Source organism: Lonchura striata, chromosome 12, assembly GCF_046129695.1.
Source record: "Lonchura striata isolate bLonStr1 chromosome 12, bLonStr1.mat, whole genome shotgun sequence".
Taxonomy (NCBI): Eukaryota; Metazoa; Chordata; class Aves; order Passeriformes; family Estrildidae; genus Lonchura; species Lonchura striata.
Genome location: NC_134614.1, coordinates 14,378,663 through 14,398,985, shown reverse-complemented (window position 1 = coordinate 14,398,985; position 20,323 = coordinate 14,378,663). Strand labels below are relative to the sequence as shown.

The window sequence follows — 20,323 nt, the reverse complement described above, 5'->3', positions numbered from 1 at the left end:
CAACAAAACATTTTCCTTCATTCCTCCATAGACTCTTCTATCCTGCCTTTCTCCTTAGCAGTTAGAGAACAGATAAAGGTAATATCTTGCCTTAATCTGATCAGGGAGATGGTGAAATTTTTATTAGCCATTTACACAGTCTCTAAAATGTATTAGCATACAGAGAAAAAGAATTGCTCAAGGAGCAGCAAGATCAGGCCTAAAGCTTGAAGTAGTTAGTTAAAAGTAAATTGAACAATGGACAGTGAAGGATATGTATCTAGGAAAGGAATTCTTGGCAGTTAGGAAACTCATTGACAATTGCTGGGTTTTTGCTAAAGGATAAAATGCGTTTTTAGGGCCAGGCTGTAAAGCTGGGATCCAGGAATGAAGTTTTCCAGAGTCTAAATGCTACATTCTGGAAGACTGACTTAGAGATTTCTCTTTATAACTGAGCATGACTTTTTTTCCTAATTTTAATTTTTTTCCAAGTAGCACATCTCCAGTGCTGTGTTACTGCTGCACTGGGCTGAATGCAGAGGGAGGGGGCTGCCCTGGTGGATTGCTGCCTTGCCTCTCATCCTCCAGCCCTGCTGCAACCCTAAACTGAGAGCTCTCAAAGGGACAGGGTGGGAAAGAGTGCTTAATCAACTTCACCATAGGCTTGAGACTAATTTTAATGTAACAAAGGCACATCAGCATTTCCAAGATGAAAATATGGAGTAAATTTTCTAACCGAAGTAACTTGAAGATTAATCAGTACCATGTCCTTGCTATATTTTTACATTTGCAGTTGGTAACATGAGAGCAGAAAAGTTACTCAAAAGTTTTTTTTTTAAATGCAGCCTTTTCTGTAGTAATGACAGGAATCCACAGGCAGCAATCACTTCATTTCTCCAGGAGGCTGCTGCAATATTTTGTCTTTTGTGGTTTCTTTGAGGAATGGTAGGATGGGAGGAACTTGAGCCAAATCAAGACTGAAATATCCTTTGAATGGTCATGCACAGCTCAACTGCCACTAAAATAATCAGTCTTCTACTGAAAAATTGTATTTCTGTGCATTTCCCGTGTATCCCAGTGCTGTTTTCTCAATGCCCAGCTCAGGGGCTCTATTTTTTGTCATGATGTAATTTCAGTCATCTTCCTTGGAGCTGCAACCAGCTGAGTGGAAACAAAACTCTGACAATCTTTTCTAGTGATGGAAGGTGCTGCTAATTATGTCTAGGATATGACCTCAGGTTTTAAAATCTCTAGGGTAAGAACCAAGGATTCCTTGGTTCTCAAGCCAGAATTGAAGTTGGCACTATCTTTCCCAGCGTGTGACATTTGCAAATGCTTCTTTTGAGGACTGGTCTCAGGCTGTGTCCGTGGGCTGGCAGGACCTTCTGGAGGCTGCTGTGGTGGGAATTGGATGTCCCTCAATCTTGAAACCTCTGCTCAGCTGCCATCAGTGACACCTCCTCTGTCTGTGGGTGACAGCACATCTTGGCTTGCTTCTAAACCAGCAGCCCCATCCCTGGGGTGCTGCAGTTTGCTGCTCTTTTGCTTCTCCCCCATCTCTCAAGCCAGTATCAGTGTGGGTTTGCGTGTGAGAACAGAGAGTAAAGGCTGAAATAAGGGAACAAACCCAGCTCCACTGTGTACCCAGTGACCAGCCAGGTGCTCACAGTGGACCTGAGTATTTTGGCTGCTCTTCCTGCTTTGTTATTTGAGTCTGGAGTCAGTTTGTGTTTCTACAAACACATCAGTGATCACCTCCTGGGCTTCTTTATGCTGGGAGTATTCCAGGCATTGCTCTCATTAGTGATGCCCAGCTGGTGGAGGCTGGCTAATGGTGCAGATACTCCTCTGGAAAGTGAGGCTTCCCATTGCCAGGGGAGTGAAAAAGCAGGAGGGTTTACAGCACATGCAGCTACTTGAAGGAAAGGTGTGATGAGCTATCACAATTATGCATTATTCTTTAAATGTATTTTACATCATCTGTTCCTGTCATTCCTAATTCATGAGTCAGGCTTGGATGTGCCTTAAGTTGTGATAATTTGAACATAATAAATCTGGGCTTCCTTCTGTTTTCTCTTCATACCCACATGGTGATAGTTTTAGGAGATTGAATGTGAGTTGTGTGGCACCTCTGATGTGACACAGGGTACAAGGCAGCTGGTATTAAACACCCATCCTGAAATTCCCACAATACCTTGTTTTTGTCTCACCTCCTGCCTCCATCACTGAAAGGTGCATCAAGAATGAGGAGTGAGGAAGAAAGGAGGAAATGTAACTTTTCTGTTAGTCTTGGGAGTGGATGTGGGTGTGGGGGGCAGAAAGGATTACAGACTGGGTTGTTTTCTCTGTTGGCTTATTGCCTCTTGACAGGAGGGTTTGTAGCCTTGTGAGATGACCACTGTTCTGGTGATGAGAGCGGGCTGGATGTGTTTCTGAGAGTGTAAAAGGGAGTACTAATGGTCAATATAGGAAAAATTTGAAAGGTTTAAATAATGAACATCCACACTGGCCTTTAACAGAAACTGTGAGCCACATTGATCAGGTCTGATGTGGCCTGGTGGATAGGCAGACATGGTTCACCTCTTTTTTGTATCTCAGAGCTGTGATTTTGATGGCAAAGACACTGTCTGAGGTGCTTTTACTCTTCCCCTGGGTCCCACCCACTCCATGATACAAAGATAACTGTTGACCTAGAGCATCCCTTGCTTCTTATTCAGTTTTTGTGCTGTAGCAGATATTTATCTTTAGGCAGGAAGTGACTAGGTTAGTCCCTGATGAGCTGTCAGATTAGCAGAAGCTATTTGAGAGAAATCTGATTTACACAGTAACTGTAAAAGGGAATGGGGACAGAGAAAGGAAGGATGGTCAAAAAAACCCAACTCCCCCAGGCATTTGTTGTATGATTGACTCTCTAAACTCCTCAGTTTTGTTGCCCTTCTCTGGACACTCTCCAGCACTTCCATGTCTTTCTTGAAGTGAGGGACCCAGAACTAGCCTCCAAGAAACTGACTGCAAGTCACAGAACCCGTAAATAGATGCCTTTTTTCATTTGCTTCTTACCCATAAGAGAGATGTTTTATCTGGAACTGAAGCTAAGTTAGAACTCCCAGGGCAGCAAACATTGATCTTTTTCTTATGAGTTTTATTCTGTCACCAGATATAAAAGCATTTCCAGATGCTCCAGACTGGGCTGATGCTGGATCCTGCCACAGCTCCTAAGATCAACTGCTTGTGTTTCAAGGTGGGAATTATTTCACTGTCCCCATCTCCTTAGGAGGTTCAACTCGCTTCTCCTCTTTCTGGTGAAGAGATTGGTGCTTCTGGCATAGCTCTGGAGAGTACTGTAGGAAATGAGAATATCTTCTCTGCTGCTAATTCCCCTGAAGGTGGTTGAAACCTCTTCAAGGAAGGTGAAGTTACAGCAGCATTGACCTTGGGAAGACTTGCAGGTGAAGACTGATGGTGGGTGATTGAGGGACACTTGATGTAGGCTGTAGGGCTGCAGTGCTCTCTGCTGTTGCATTGAAGCTCAGAATATCTATAAAAAAAGAGCTGTTTGAGTTTCAGTCTTCGTAGCCTTGAGCATTACCCTGGACAGTACAAATAACACAAAGGAGTTAGTGGAGCTTAAAAGGACAATTATCTGTTGCAAAAACAAACAAAACCATCAGGATGTCAGACAGCTGCATTCCTTTCACACTAGGCCATAAGTCAGGAAAAAGAAAATGATCATTTTCTTTGGAGCAGTGGAGCTGTTTACCCTGCTTACCTTTCCCCATGGCTGCATTTCTGTAGCAATGGTATGGGGCTATTTATTAAACACATACAATTTATGGAGCTCCCTTTTCTGGGTTAAATGTAGGTGGCCCATCCACCTCAGTCTGAACCCTCCTCTCCATTCCACCTCTTCATTTGTGTTTAAGGGACCTTCTTGCAATGCTGCTAAAGCTGAGTTAATTACCTTGGAGCTTCCCTGAAACAAGGTGCTTGTCCTTGAGGACCTGGAAGTGCTTCTTGTGGCTACCTCAAAATGCCTGCTCACTCTTTATAGGATGTGGAAAGAAAGACTGTCCTGAGAAGAAGCTGGAGAAAACATTCTGAGGACTTTGGAGGTTGCTGGATGACTGTGTGATACTGGAGAGTCCAATATTTGCATTTCCTTCCTCGTTGTAACAGAGGAATTTTCAGTAGTCTCTACAGGAACTGTTTCTCTAAAGGCTGTGCTGAGAGTTTTGAAATAAACATTTTGTTTTGGCTACAACCTCTTTATTGCTTTTAATGCAAGGCCTTAAGGGAGGTGGGAGAAATAGCAGTGATGAGATCAGCAGATACAGAGCTGGAGGTTTGGAGCTCTGTCCTGGTCCCAGACCCCTGGCCAGATTCTAATTTGTGTCATCCCATATTTACTTCCCCTCGGTGTTTGCAGCTGGTTGGAACACTCTTTGCTTTCTGGTAACAATCTGCTCTTTATTGCTTTTAAGGTAGAGGAGGAATTTCTGCAAGGGGGAGGCTTGCAAAAGCACTCTAGAAGGAATGTCAGGGCATAGCTGCATACAAACCACTGCTGTAAATAAACAGCTTTTCAACAGATCTGTGCAGGGTAAACCTGACTGTTTTGTACACCATTTGACTGAGCCAGTCACTGAACTACTTTGGAGACCAGACTACTTGTTGCCAATGTCCGATATAAAACTTGTCTGCATTTAAATCAGGAATTCTGGATTTATTTGTTCAGGACATGTTTTTTTTTTTTTTTTTTTCCAGTCTAATTTAGGACAATACAGTTAAAAATAAATTCACCGTTATTAAGATTTTGAATGCCTTTATTGTTCCCATGTTTCACTTTTGGTATAGTACTGAATCTGAAGTACTGAACTTTACAAGGTGGACTTGAGACTGGAAGCAGATGGAGTAAATTCTCTTATTTCTGTCAGTTTGTGGGGTTTTTTTAAGGGAAATAGGAATTAATTTCATGCTTTCTGCCACTTAAGCTTCAAACAGTGATAATTTGGAACATATGGTAAGTGTAAGACTCTAGTCCCTTTTGCTGAACTGTTGTAGAGAAAATTATATCAAGATAAATAAGGGTGAATCATACGAAGAATCAAAAAATCAGATTTTTTTTTAGTTATTCTCCAGGGGAATATTGGCTTTTCAAAACCATGGGAATAAATGAAAATATTATTTCTAGGTCTATGTGATCTCAAAGCAGAAGCAGCCCAATTGTTATGTTGTTCAAGGCTTCTCCTGCTATTCTTGGTCAGTCAAATCCACAGTGATAGATTTGCTCAATTAAGAGTAAGTCTATTCCAGTAAGTGTAAGCATAGTTTACAATAATGATTTCAATTCAAAGAATCAGAAAATAAGAGGAAATAAATGTTATTTTACTCATCAGTCTACATTGTTTTTTTTTTTTTTTAATCTTAGGCTGTTTTTCCCACAAAAGAGAAACTTATTTTCTAAAAGCTATGGTTCCTAGGTATTATGAGATCTTAAATTAAAATATGTTTATAATTCAGTTACACAAAACTCAGCATTTATACTGGGAATGATGCAAAACTGAAAGCACTTCAATCTTTCATACAGGAGAGCAATAGTTAAGATTTTAAATGTTGTTCTAAGTCCTCCTTAAATATTGCTGGCTTGGCTATCAGAACACAGATTAATGAAAAATTATGGAGGAACTGTAAGAAAAAATCAAAATAGCTTTTGGAATTGAGAGGTGCTTTCAATGTTTCAAAACACGTTTGCTAACTTTTTTTTCTTTTTTTGTGGTGGAGATATTTTTCCACAAGGAAGAAAAAGAAATAATAGAGGATTTTAACACCAAAGTGCTGTGAAAAGTTTTTTTCTCCAGAGTTAAATGGACATTCTATGGCTTAGTCTTTGAACCACTTGGGGTTTAAGGGTACCATGGGATTATGTTGTTCTCTAAGGACTCTGAAATTAGATAGTGACTTTTTAAAGGGGAAGCTGGGACTTGTTGATAATCACAAGACAGAGCTGATCACAAGCTTCAAAATGAAATAATGACATTTGCAATGCTGTGAAATAAGCCTTTTTTTTTTCCTTCTTTGACAGGAGGAGTCAAGTGTGTGATCTGGGCCCAGATGAGACCAAGGACTTTCCAGAATCTAGCACAGCTTTTTATGATTCATAGTCCATGGTAAAGCAATCAGTTTGTTGTAATCTCTCAAAGGGGCAATGGTAAATGGCTGAACGAGTTTTCCTCATAGTGACAGTCCTCTAACCCCAAAAGTCAATATGTGAAACAATTGGGTTTTGCAAGCCCTGTGCCCCATATGTGAGTCTTCCCTCAAGGTTGTGTGTGATGTTTAATCTTGACATTGTGCCAAAGATGATGAAAAAAAATCTTTTATTAATATGCTCACCTATAAATGGAAGATTTACAGATTATGAAGTTCAAGGAGTGGTTTAAGAATAATAATGTGGCAGGTCAATAAATTTAAATACTTCTGGCGTTAGTTTTCCTGTGAGAAATGGATGTGAGCACAAAGATGTGTTCTCTTGGTGGGAGCTGATTCCACTCCTGATATCCAGAGGAGTGTCCCTTCAGTCTCCTGCTGCCTGAAAAACCAGCAGCTATGGGAAGAAGCTGGACATAAAGAAATTCTGGGCAGGGACAAGTGCATCACTCATCAAGCAGATCACATTTGAGCCTCTCTTGTGCTCTCTGTATTGAAATTGTTCAATGTATGTCACTTGGTGGGAAGCTGATTCTGTTTCTCTAAGTAGTGTTTCTCAACAGAAAAGGCCCCTGTACAAAAGCAACTTTTCTTCTTTGTTTTAAATGGAAGTAAGTGGGAAGCTGCATGTAGAACTCCACTGTTTTCTTTCTCAATATAATTTCTCATTTTGTTCTGAACATCTCATCCTCTGAGAAAAGTATTTCCAGAGAAATAAGGTCTCGCTCTATCCAGAGTTAAGATGTTATTCCTGTAGTGAGTTTTGAAATTTTTCCATTTGGAGGAGGAAATTTTGTCTTCTGACCAAAAAAAAAAAAAAAAAAAATTAAAAAAAAAAATATTAGTTTTTCATTGGATCCAGAAGATTCCTTTGAAGAAAAAAAAAAAAAAAAGGAGCAACTTTTTCACACAAAATTTGCTTTAGAGACCCTGTTTCTAGTTAAGAACAGTTGGGAGAAGAAAGATGCAGCTTACCTCAATTATGTGATGAGCAAATTTCTAACAAAGTTTCAAATTCCTCTGTTAAAAATAAACCAATAAATAGTAGAAATTAAGCCAACTGATAGAAATAATTCAGGAAGAAAACTTTTGACACAGACAAGATTTTACTCAATTCTTAGAGATGCAAAAATGTGCACACTCTTCCTAATACACAGTTTTGGACAGATGCCCTGTGGTGTTAAGAGCAAACTGATAGAGAAATCCATTCCCAGGGGACACCAAAGTCAGTTCAGCAGGCACTTGGGCCAGTGTTAATGGCTTGCTAAATATCCTGTAAACAATAGTGCTAGTAATTGCTTCGTTGGTAGTTTCTTCATTCCCAGAGTACCAAGTTATGAAGAACTTCTCTAAATCAGATTTTCTTGTTTAAACCCACTGATAGGATTAACTGTAACAGCTTGTTCTATCAGTTGCTGTGAATATTCCATGTGTAGGAGCTGTATTCTGACAGTGGAAGTGAAGCTGTCTGTGCAGGTGCTGCTGTGGTTTAATCTCAGCTGTCAGTTAAGTACCTGAAGGTTGGGTGGATGGGGAGGAGGATTGGAAAAAAGGGGTGAAACCTGTGGGCAGTGATTTTTTTATTTAGGTCTGATAGACCTTCAAAAATAAATTATTATTTTAAATACTAAACCAGGCACAACCTTCCTCTCCATTCTTCCAAATTATTAAGGGTGCTCCTGGAAGAGTGATAGAGCCTGATTTTGAAACTGGTCTAAGAAGAGACTCAGTGGCTTTAAATAAAAATTTCAAGGTATACTGAGAAGTGAACATACAAAAATAGAGGGAGTAGAGAACAAGATACATTTCAGTATGAATATCAACAAATACCAGTTCAAAGAGAACTCTTGGGCTTGATGAGGAAGCACAATTCAATATGCCAGACTACAAATAATTCGATGTTTTGGTTGGTGCCTTGTCTGTTCTGTAGTCACAAGGGAGATGTAGAGAGCTAGCAACAAAGGAAGAACAAATAGAAAAGTATTTGCATAATAAATATGAGAAATTAGCCCAGCTGACAACATTCTAACAAGCTTTCTGACAACTGAAAATCTAAAGCAAACAGCAGTTGTTGGGTAAGCTGCCACTGGTGACAAGGAAACAGGGAGCCTTAAGGATAATGGAACACCTTTCTCTTGATGCAGCCTGACCCATTTCTTTGTGTTCACTGATTTTTGCCTATTCAGCCTAGTCACTAATGTGATGCAGTGGCTCAGTTATTTAGTTACCACTTGGTTTTGTGATTTCCAGTTGATTTCTGATATTGCAAGTTCTTTGGGTCCTCTGTGTGTGGGTGCACATGTACATAAATCTGACCTACACACGAAAGCTACTCACTGATAGCTCCACACGTGGGTTCAGTTTGAAAGATGTTTGCATGCAAGAAATCTCTGGTTTGGTCTCAGCCACTGAAGGTGGTTTGGAGCAAGGATCAAAATGATGAGCAAGTGCTGTTGTGCTTTTGAGATGAATGTAATGGCAAACTTAAGGCTTTGTTTCACTCCTCAGTTAAATCAGTGACTCCTTGAGGCCTGAAGGAGCTGCTGCCCTGTGTAGACATCCTAACTGAAGATTTTAGTCACATTAGACTTTTAAAAATAAATGTTCTACCTTTTCCAGATTTTGGGGGATAAAAATTCCTATTAATCAAAATGTGTCTGTGTTCAGTTTTTCATTTTCAATGGACAGCAGTTTGAACCAGTTCTTTGTTTATTGGAAAATACTTGTGTGCTTTTGGAGGCCACTGAGTCAGAGAGCCATACAGAGCAATTGAAATTACAAGCAAATATTTTCCTCTTTCATGAAGTTAAGTGCCTAATAAATCCCTGTAACCATGAGCTTTGCTAAGTGAGACAGCATCAACAGGCTTTATAAGGCCAGACTTAATTTACTCCACAGCCACTTTGAGAACATCTGGTGGTGAGGACCAGCCCTGAAGCGAATGTAGACGTCACCAGTGCTGACTTGGAGGTCACTGCTGGAATGACAGACTCCTGCTGCTCGTGCTGCATCTCCTCCTGCCTCTGCAGCACCTGAGGAGCAGTGGAGGGGTTGGTGCCTCTGTCACCCATTTCCTCCAGAAGGAGTCTGTCTGTAGCTGTGCTCCACGCTGCTCTGGCAGAGCTCATCCTTCCTCCCGGGGTGCACCGGGTCCAGGCTGGGAGCTGATGATGGCAGGGGAGGAGCAGGGGAACCCTCCACAGCTATTCCATGGACAGAGAATGCATAAAGGAGAGCTATGAGTGTCCCAGGAGTTCTGAGGGTGTCTGCATAAGGAGGGTGAGTCCTTGAGGCACTGGGAGAAACTAGGAACAGAGTGGAAAAGACTGACCAAAAATCCAATTGTTTTCAGATTCTCCAGGCTCTTCTTCAGCTGACAGTGCTGTGGGTACCAATTGTCCCCCCCAGAATTCACTGGATCAAGAGCAAAATGACATAAATTCCATCCTTTTCTTGGACAATCAAATTGGATGATTCTCCTACTGAGAAACCTGTGCACTGGCTGTGGGAGCTGGATTATGATTTCAGTTGTCTGAGCCCAAAACACCTGCCTGGTGTAACTCAGTGCTTTAAAGTGTAGGAGAAGTCTGGCTGTGGTGTGGTGCACAGGGATGTACCTGGTGGTGCCAAGGTATGACACATCCCTCCCCTTTCCCCTCTGCTTTTCCCTCTCTGGATGCTGCACTTGCTGCTGTGCTTGGCCCCTTCCCCGCCATGATTTGGATTCAGGGCTGTGCCCAGGGTTTTCAATGCCCACATTCATGAATATGGACCAAGACTACCAAAGAACTTCTTTATGTGGGGGCAGAACTTGGCAAAGTTTTAATTTTACCTTTTGAAAGAAGACCAAAGACACAGACAGATAACTACCCTTTTATTTTTTTTTTTTTATTTATTTAGTGCTCTTACACTTTGCAGGCTTGGCTTAAAAAGTATATAATTGATAAAAATAAAAGGTGGTAATGTGGTAATAAGGAAGATTTTTACACTAGACTCATACAGTGTGTCCAAAATCTTCTGGTTTCATTTCTGGCTGCTTTTAATTTGTTTATCTTGATTAAATTTTCTTCATCTAAGCATTAAAGACAATGTCCAAGTTGATAAAAATAAATGTAATTGCTGACATCTTTGAAGCTTTGCACATGGTTGAAAAGTTTCCCTTTTCTTGCTTCTCAGAAAGGTGTTTCCTACAGCTCAGAGCCAAGGCACACTGGATTAGAAAATGCATGCATTTCTACACCCATTTCCAAGCAAAATATTATTAAATCTGGGGAGCTTCTTTACGTCAGTTGGCATTTTTGTCACAATTACAGAATGTACTTTTAGACTGGCTGAAATGTGCACTCAAAAAAAAAAAAAAAAAAAAAAAAAAAAAGCCAAATAAAAAAAAAAAAAAAAACAACCAAAAAAAACCCCCAAAAAAGCATGCTCTTAAATATGCAGACATGTAGAGAAAGAGCATGGTAATGAATTTGGCTGAGTTTGTTGAGCCTGGGCCAAGTTCTGATCTCAGTTACACTGGCCTCAGCTGAGTTGCTCCAGATTTTCACCAGTTGACTGAAGCCAAACTGTGTTATTTTGTCCTTTATTATTTATTAATAGTTTAGGGGCAGGAAATGGGGATGAGTTTTAAGGGTAAGGTTTTAAGAGTCCTGTCCTAAATCCATAGTTTCACAATGCTTCAAAATATGCAACATATATTTTCAGTGGCTGGTTGCCTGCTCTCACAGGTGAGGTGTTCCAATATTCTACATTTGTGTAGATAACACCTTTTGCACAGAAGTGAAGAAATCCATCATTGTATCTGTATCAGCTGAATGCCATGAAAGCTGTGAAAGCTCTTCCTGAAGATTTATCTAATTGCCTCATTATAGAACCTGGATTAACACATCCTCAGGCAATGTATTCTTCTGTATGTTTAATAGCTTTAATCTTCCCAGCTATGTGCAGTCCTTAGGACTTTACTTTTGAACAGTTTCTTCTTTAAAATACAGTGTTTATACATCAACTTATCAAATACAGCACATTATTCTACTTTTTATTCTAAAGTATTTCTGACTTTTTAAGGTAGAGAAGCTATAATATTATATTAGTGTGAGTTTGTGTAAACAACATATTGGGGTTATTATCTCTGGTTTTTTTTGCATGGGTACTTACATAGTGGTAGCAGGAGAAAAATCACTTAAGCCCTTAAGCCTTTATTCATGCAAAAGCATGTTAGAAATATTCTCAGAGATGGAAACTCTCTAACCTGTGCCTTTATATCATTGGCATTGTCCCTGGCATGCTGTTGGTCATGCAGCACTCTCCCAAACAATTCCTTGGCATGGTTCAGGAGTCGGTGCTCTTTGGCACCAATCTCCATAGGTTTGACCAGCCTATTCCAAAAAGGAAATGAGTTAATAGTGCAACTGTGGAAGGCTGCCATGCTTTGTTTTTAAAGAACTACCCCATGTTAGAAGCAAAGCAGGCCTTATATGTTTAATATTAATTATCTTTTTTATACTAGTAAAATAATCAAGAACAACTCTTGTTATGTTGGTGATGTTTCTTAAACCATGACACAGTTTAAAAATCCTCCCACAAACCAAAACAAAAGCAAAAATTCCTGGTACCTCTGTAAGATGTAATGAGTGTACTTGAATTCCTTACTCCAGATCCAAGTTACTCAGCAAAAATAGATTGGGTTCTTCGAGAGTAAATCCATGATGTTAGAGATTATCCTGGTGAAATAGTCTTTTCACAGAATGGATAATAATGATTCTGTACTGCTGTCTCAGCCAGAGGTTGACAAATTTCAGCTGTTGTCAACCACAGCAAATGCTCTTTCCCAAAGATCTTGCACCCTGAGATTATTAGACAGCTTTGTTGTGAGGGAGAAAACATTGCATATACATATACACTAATGCATACATATATATACTGTGCTATATACTATATTCACAATCTCAGCCCATTTCTTTTATTTTGTACACTATAGTTTGAGAGAGAATAATGTGAGCATTTCAGAACAGTGTTCAAGATTATTACTATGTAATGATTTCATTAGTTGGGTTTTTGGCTGGATTTTTCTGTTTTTATTTGTTCTTGTTTCCTTCTCTCCCTGAGGTTTCTGTTTCCTTATTGTCATTCTTTCACTTCCATATGGTGACTTTGTTTTTTTTGGCAGGCACTACAGCTGGCTTTCTTGGATAAATCAACTGTAAAAAAAACTTTGAAAATGAGATACATTTGCAGAGTTCTTCACCTTTTCAAGTGGTCTGAGGACTGAGTGGAGTGAGAGCCTCTGTTCATAGAATCACAGAATGGTTTGGGTTTGAAGGGACCTTTACAGGCCATTTATTCAAACCCCCTGCAGTGAGCAGGGATGTCTTCAACTACACCAGGTTCCTTGGATCCCTGTCCAGCCTGGCCTGGAATGTTCCCAGAGATGGGACATTGACCACCTTTCTGGACAGCCTGTTCCAATATCACCACCCTCATTGTAAAATATTCTTCCTCATATCTAATCTAGATCAACCTTCTTACCTTCTTTTAGTTTAAAGCCATTACCACTTGTCCAGTTGTGATTTTTTTAAATTATTTTTTTTTGGGCAACAGGAACAGTCTCAGCACACATTTAGAGAGTGTGCCTCCTGTCCTATCAGTAGCCTATAAAAGACAAAATGATGCAATCTGAAATAATATTACCACAGTCCTGGTGGCTTGATCAGCCTATGGCATCTGCCAGGGAGCCCAGCTCAGGGAGCTGAGGTGCAGGCTTGGCTCTGTTTTGGCACAAACCAGGAGAAGCTGTTGAGTGTGAGGGATTCTGATTTCTCATCAGGAGCTGTACTGGCTTTGGATCCAATCTGGCAAACTCCTCCCTCCACCTGTGTCCTTGTGGTCAGCCACACCTTGGGGCTGCTTCATGCAGAGGTGAGGCAGTGCAGGGACCAGAGACACTCGAGGACAGCAGGACCACACGTTCATCTTTCCCTTGGCACTTGGACACAACTCATGTTTAGTTCCCTCTTGCCACACACGTGGTTTGGAGAGTCCTGATGCAACTTTTGGAGTCAGGTGAGACTTGGCTGCAGGGAGGGTGCCCATTGCAGATGCTGCTGGGATGCAGCAGAGTGCAAGCTCTCGTAGGATCAGTGCAGCCACCTGGCACTGTACCTGGAAAACACTGGAATGTAGCCAACTCTACTTTGTCATTAGGGCATCAGGGCAAAGACATGCTTTGTGTTTCTTTCATGGTAGTCCTGACTCCACGTTCCTCTTGTGGACATCCTCATTTAGGTGTGCTCAGTCTTCCTCTGTGCTGTCAGAGGACAGGACGTGGCTTGTTTGCTGCAGACCTGTTATTTACTCTGCCTGTTTACATAACCTACAGGACTGGTAACAAACTGTGGTTGCAGTTACCCTGGAATAAACCTGGAGTCATTCTGGTGCAGCCATTGTTACTTTTCTCCAGAAATTCAAGTTATAAATGGTCCCCTTATCTCCAAGCTGGTATCAAACTAAAGACACAAGGCAGGGGACTATTTTCTAACTGGATTCTTTAGGACACTACAAAACCTCTTAGGGGTAGATCAGCTAACAGAGAGAGGAATTAATGAGAAAAGACAATTTTGTGTAATAAAGATTGGAGGGATGGTGCTTAACATAAAAAAATGTCTCCAAGTTACCCCCAGAATAAAGTAGCATCATGTCTAGACTGATCTAACTTGTAAGATTTTGCAAAGGAATAATCCTGTAGCTCCCATTCTGATCTCACTCTTAGATTGCTTTAGACATGAAACTCGATTGTTACAGCAATCCCCTGGTGTAAATTAAACCAGAATCAAGTCAAGCACTTGGGAGCAGCACCTGTAAAAGAGACTTTCAGCATCTCTTTCTGCTCTCCCTTTCTTTTCCCCCACATTACCAGCTGTGAGAGCTCACATTCCAGGCTCTTAGACTATGAGGCTCTCTGCTTTAGGATCATGGATATGTATAAAGCTGCATAAAAATTATGGTGATCTTTCCCACCCAAAGAAAATAGTAGGGTTTTTTTTTTGTTGTTGTTTTGGTTTTTTTTTTTTTTTTGTTATATTAACCCTATTAACCCTGCCTTCTTCCTGACTATATCATATGACAGATCTTATGGAATAAGAAAAAAAAAAAAAAAAAAAAAAAAAAAAAAAAAAAAAAAGGGAATGCAGATAGATAGTATAGTGCAAAATTCAGACTGCTGGCTGTGTGTTTGTATGGAAAATGCCCTGGTGAATATTACTGCTAAATGCCCTGGTGAAAATTACTGCTGACTGTGCATGGAGCAGTTAAAGGATGTTAATTATAAAACAGTGGAGGCCAATGTTATCACTGTACCTGTAAGAAAAAAGCTGATGTAATATTTGTGCAGATATTTCGTTCTGCCTGTGCAAATCATCTTGAGTTGTGGAGGACCTGATCTCTGAACTTCCATGCAGCACCCAGGAAGTGAGAGCTGTCTGAGCACCCCTGGCCGCCTCATGCCCCAGGCTGTGCATCCAAATGTTGTCTACTCACAGCAAATCAGTGCTGCCAGGCAGGGAAATCATAGGAGGGTCAGGTTGCATATATTAAGGACTGTGCTCTGGTCTCTGGCCCCTCTTCTCTGTGTATTTTCCACTATTGAACTTGTTTGCATTTATAGTAAAAAATGGAAGTGCAGAGTAGTTTAGGAAATGTGCACTGGAGCTGGAATTGACCCAAGAGATTATGGGTTTGCTGCGTTGTTTGCCATACTGCCTGAATGTTATCCACTATGATTTCTCTGTCAATACCCCAGACAGTTCTGGTAGTAAGTGGCCTCTGTGTACACAGAGAAGTCAAGACAAATGCAATCACAGAGGCTTATCTGACCTTTTCAGGCAGCTCTTTAACAGCAGAATTTAAGGACACTGGCAAGATTTGTCTGGTAGCTGCTCCTGGTATTACCCAAAGGACATCTAAGTCCAGTCAAAGAGCTGGCATGTTCCCACAGTGTAAATGTTCTCTACCCTTTAGTACCACTTTCACCACTTTGGTTGGATTAACATAATCTTATTTATGTCTTGAATACATTCTTTCTGCTTTTTTTTTTTTTTTGGCCATTAAATACCAGCTTAAGAGCAGGGATGGTTTTTCTCCTGTGTTATCCATAGCTGATGCTGTGCAGCTTGGCAGGATATCCTGCTGTATCATTATGGACTGCAGCACATGAATCAATGTTTGGAGTTCTGGTTCTCTTTGCTCTGGTTGATGATTTACTCTGTGAATTTTCAGCTTTATCTTTGTCTGCTCATCTTTTTCTGTTCCCTTCTTCACTGGTCTTGCTTATTTAAATAAATACACCTTATGGCAGGGAAGGCCTATTGCTGTGAGAGAAATGCTGCCTCTGCTGATATAAGTAACAAAACCATACTTGAATTGATTTTGGAGGCCACATTTCACCCTGTGTGTCTATGTGATGCTTAATGAAAAGAGACATTGATCTTTTCGAGAGCCTTAAGCTTTTATGGAATTAACAGTAACAAAGGAGACAAAAGGAACACATGGGAAGGTAATTGCCTTTTGGTTTCACATTTTGCTGGATGCCTGTCCATTTCTTTCATGTTCTGGAAGTTCCTTACTCTTCTGCTCAGCATTTCCTCTTGATCCCTTTCCAAAGGCACAGATTTCAGCTTTTGACAGTGCCAGCCATGAGTGGCAATGAGTGAAGTCATTCCCAGGTTACACCTATCAAGCTGAGTCTGCATCTGGGAGCTGAGTGTTATCCACAGGGCATCAGTTCAGGCTGATGGCAGTAAAGCTGTTGCCCTGTGACATTCCAGGAGGAATCAGAGCTGCTTCTGCTGTGCAACACAACTCTTCCCATCACATACTGTGTGCTGTGCCATGGGCATGCTATCAAGGCCCTCACTTTGGGACATGAATAGGTTAACTTTCTCTTTCTGCTGCTCCTCTTTCCATGCATTCTCAAAAGCTTCCTGTTCTCATAATGAGAGAGATTCCTGATTTTACAGGATTTGTTTTGCTCTGATACTCTGATTCTCAAGAGTACTTCAGTGTATTCTCTGCCTTAGAGGAGACTTCTTGGGTTTGACAAGCTCAGCTCCTGTAAAAACCAGAGTTTTATTGATCAAACTCAGATCTAACTGATGTTAGAAATAAAGCTGGCAGGCTTGGGCAGTGCCACATTCATGGTCGATCACAGTGACATTAATAGAGATGCATTTTGCAACCACTGGTATTGAATCACAAACGTTCTCCTCTCTCAGGCTCTCTGTGGAAGAGCCTTGGTTGAATTTGCAGCAATACACATCCTGGAAAAGGGAAGTTCTCTGAATGCTGGCCTCAGGGTAGCTTTATAAATAAACTGTGCTATCTCTGTGATTCCTTGGAATAGAAATTGTAGTGCCCAGTGTATTTCTGTTCTGACTGAGCTATGTTCCTCTAAATGCCCTCTTGCTGCAGTAGTTGATGCAAGATTCTTCTGCCAAATGTGTCTGTTCTCCAGAGCATCTCACAGGTTCATTTCTGTTGGCCTTAGTCTGAAACTGTTCTGAAGGTTACATCATGATTCCTTCTAGAAATGCTCTTGACACTTGTTTCCAATAAGAGAATACAAAAAAGATGCTCACAAAGGAGAGCATGAAAGGGCAGAACTAGCATAGCTGGTGGAATCCTGGCTATTCCATTCCTCTTGTTTTTTCAAGTTCCCAGATTAGTTACAGGAGTGATGTCAATCTCTGACGTGGCTTTTTTTTTTCAAAGCATTCTTCTGCCTGCTTTGCCAGGCATTTCTGGTCATTCCTCTTCATTCATTGGGGCTGCCACTAAAAATACCAGTTTGTAACATTTGTGTGCCTTTCAAATAGTATTTTTAGCATATGTATTTTTTACAAGTAAATATTTCAAGTTGACTTGCTCTGTGTTTCACCCATGGGCCTATCTAAATTTTTGTGTCACTTCATTAGTCAATTGACATTTTGAAAATTCAGTTGAGTAGCTGTTTGGCTGGGATGCTAATGTGACATCAGGCAGGTTTTCATGGAGCTGTTCCAAAATTTCCCAATGCTAAAATGATCATGTTTGATAGAATACTGACAACAGGTGTCCTGTTTTTGCCAGCAGTGGTCTCAGACTGGCTGCCAACATACACAGTGCTTGCCAGCATACCACATGTCTTATGCTGGGCTATTTTAAAACTCTGTTCTGTAAAAGAGCTGAGAGGCTTTTAAAATACCTATTAGCCTCTAATGGAAACTGCACATGACAAGAATAAGTGAGGCTGTAAAGCATGGTTGATATATAATCTTTGTTATGAGTTGTATGCTGTTCTTTTGTAGGGCAAAATATGACTATTTGCACCCTTTTTAACATCAGTTGGTCAAGCCAGGTATTCCATCCAGTACTTTAACAGATGCTTCAGAGCATGCTGTAAAATCCTATTAAATAATTATGTGGTATCATTACTAAGAGACACTTTTCTCTGAATTCCTGGCAGTTAATGCTTGGCTGGTATCCTGGAGCCTGAAGGTAGGTATCTCACATCCTACTTAGTATCACAGTGAATATTTTTCTCATTATCTGTGTAATGGTTGAATCCTTCTCCCAGTCCTTCAATGCATTTCACTGTATCTCAAAGTGCTTGTTTTATCCTGCGCTGTGTGCTGGGGGAATGTCTCCCCAGTTGGATGGAGGGGATGTGTTTTGTGCAGGCACAAATTATCTCCACCATTTCAGCTCTCCTGACTCATGACTTTGCTTTGTGTCTTGTCCTGTAACAATGGAAGGAAGTTAAAAGTGGCCAGATGGAAACTGGCTATGCCACACTTTTGGAAAAAAGGCCACCACTGTGAACATTCATAATACAGAGCTGACTGCAAAACCCTTCTTTAGATCTTGACTCAATGTCAGAGAATCTCATTGTCTAAGGGGAAACTATCCATTTATATGAACTGCTGCAGGAAAAGCACTGAAAAAGCTGGAAAGCAGATACATCTTCTGTCAGTGTCTTCTGTTTCCTAGTAAAGACATGAAGATTGCAGTGACCCTTTTAGAAGTACCACATTCCCAGAGAAAATAAATAACTTGAATATATTGCAGATTTTTACCCCAACTAGGAATTTCAGCACATAGAATGGGTCACAATGAGGATAGAAAACAGATTATTGATAACAACAGGTGTATTTTACGAGTTTGGTGTGTAATTGTTTTAATGTGTGTTTCTAGAGCAGGTCTAATTAGTTGTCTTTGAACTGAGATTTTTCACACTGTTCAGCTTTTAACAAACTCTCACCTTTCCTGTCATCCCTAACTATCTTCTATAACTCACACCACTGAAATACAGATGAAGAGATGTGTCCTTGGTGGTGAAGGAAGAAAAAAACTTCAAAGACCCAAATCTAGTACAAATTGAGTCAGAGAAAATGTAACTTCCTAATTCTAAAAGTCAGATTTTTGTGTTGAGGTTGGAAGGCCTGAAGTATTGCACTTCTAATTCTGAGCTTGTATCAGTGGGGAGAAGTGGTGAGCCTGTGTTTTAGAGCAGAGAACCTGAAAAATGCAGTGTTTCTATGTTTCAAGTAGCTTTTATAGGTCAGGCTTTTGTTAATGCCATTAGGTTTTCTAATCTCATTTCAGCCAAGCATTTATGTTGCAAAGTGTAGTAATGCCAGAGGATTAGCCAAACTGGGGTTAGCACTGCAGCCTAGAGGCATTAACTTCTTCAGTGCCAATGGCAGCAGCAGGAACAGGAGAAATGCCAGTGTGTGCCTGCTGTGAGCTCATGAGAGGCAGTGGTATGTGCAGAACTCTGTGGTGGTTCACAAATGCCAGTGTGGTACTCCACAGAGAACATTAAAGTTAAATCTGGAAAGAAATGTCTTTCTGCTTATTTCTGACTCTTAGCTAGTTGATTTATTTGTTACAGATTTTTTTTTTCTATTCCCAGAATGGCTTCTCAGCATTTGAATAAATCTTGTAATATAACTCAGCTTCAGAATGAAAAAGGAAACTGTTTATTTCTCTCTACCCAGCCCCATTGGATGTCCACAGAGGAGTCTTTTAAAGAAACTGGGCACATGCTTTAAGTTTTCAAGTAGCTCAAATAGTAATTGTGCTGTGGGTTATTGTTAGAATTACAATGACAGAGGCTAATTAAAAAGAATGCTGTAGCCTTTTAGGAAGAAAAACAAGTTTAATTGGTAACATCCCACATGTGTTCTGCCAGAGTCTTCCTCTCATCTTTTCCTAACTGGTTTTGATTAATGTAATTTTAACTATAATTTCTCTGTGTAACTTGGCTTCTAAGATTCTTTCTGCCAAATTGCATTATCGTTCTCTGCTTGATGGAACTGTTTACAAGTGTCATTTTCAGAATACTGTTGTGGAAAGGCACTGTATTCTTACTGCTACTTAGTGTTCATTCTCACTAGCAAGCAGATAACCCAAAATTTAAGGAATGTAAAGGAAAGGGAAAAAAAAGACCCTATTTTCTGTGCATCCTGAAGTGTTTATTCTGCATTTGAGGCAACAGAGGAACTATAAGCACTCTACTTTTGCCTTGGCATAACCCGTAGATCACCAGTTAAAAGCAAAACTTTGTAATGAGTAGCAAGGTGGATGCAGACACAGGTTGAGCATTTACCTCCTTTTTTCAGCTCCCTCCCATTAGCTGCCTTTGTTCTGATCCTGCAGACCACACTGATCTTTTCCAGGAGCCAAGTTCCTCTGGTCCATCCTTCTCTCTGTCACCTCTTTCCTGGGAGCTATCTAAGGTGTGGGAAAAGTCTGTATTAAAGCAGATTTTTGCAGTGCAGAGTATAGGTATGAAATTGTGATGGTACCTGATACTATTTCTAGGGAGACAAGGAAATAAAAGACTAGTGGTACTTTAGTGTGTTATGTTTTGATTTCTAGAGTTAGAAAGGTCTCACCTCTGCTCTAAAAACTGCAGTTCCTCACTTATAATCGGTGGACTGTGGTTAAAATACAGTTTTCATTTAATATAATCCACCACAACATTTTCACCTCAGTTGGGCAAACTTGCTTTTGGGGAAACAAATTATCTCGGTTCAGTGACTTAATGAGTTGTAGATGTGGTCTCCTTATAGAAGGTGAAGAATATCCAAATGTGATCCCT

General features: G+C 40.4%; 1 long non-coding RNA gene across 1 annotated transcript in view; it reads right to left on the bottom strand.

The window, feature by feature from the left end:
* Positions 1-3,104: 3,104 nt before the first annotated feature.
* LOC144246997 (uncharacterized) overlaps positions 3,105-20,323 on the bottom strand; it is a 77,660-nt gene continuing 60,441 nt past the window's right edge. The window contains exon 2 of the long non-coding RNA XR_013340715.1: positions 3,105-3,517. This is a non-coding gene — a long non-coding RNA (uncharacterized LOC144246997). The remainder of the gene's footprint in view (positions 3,518-20,323) is intronic.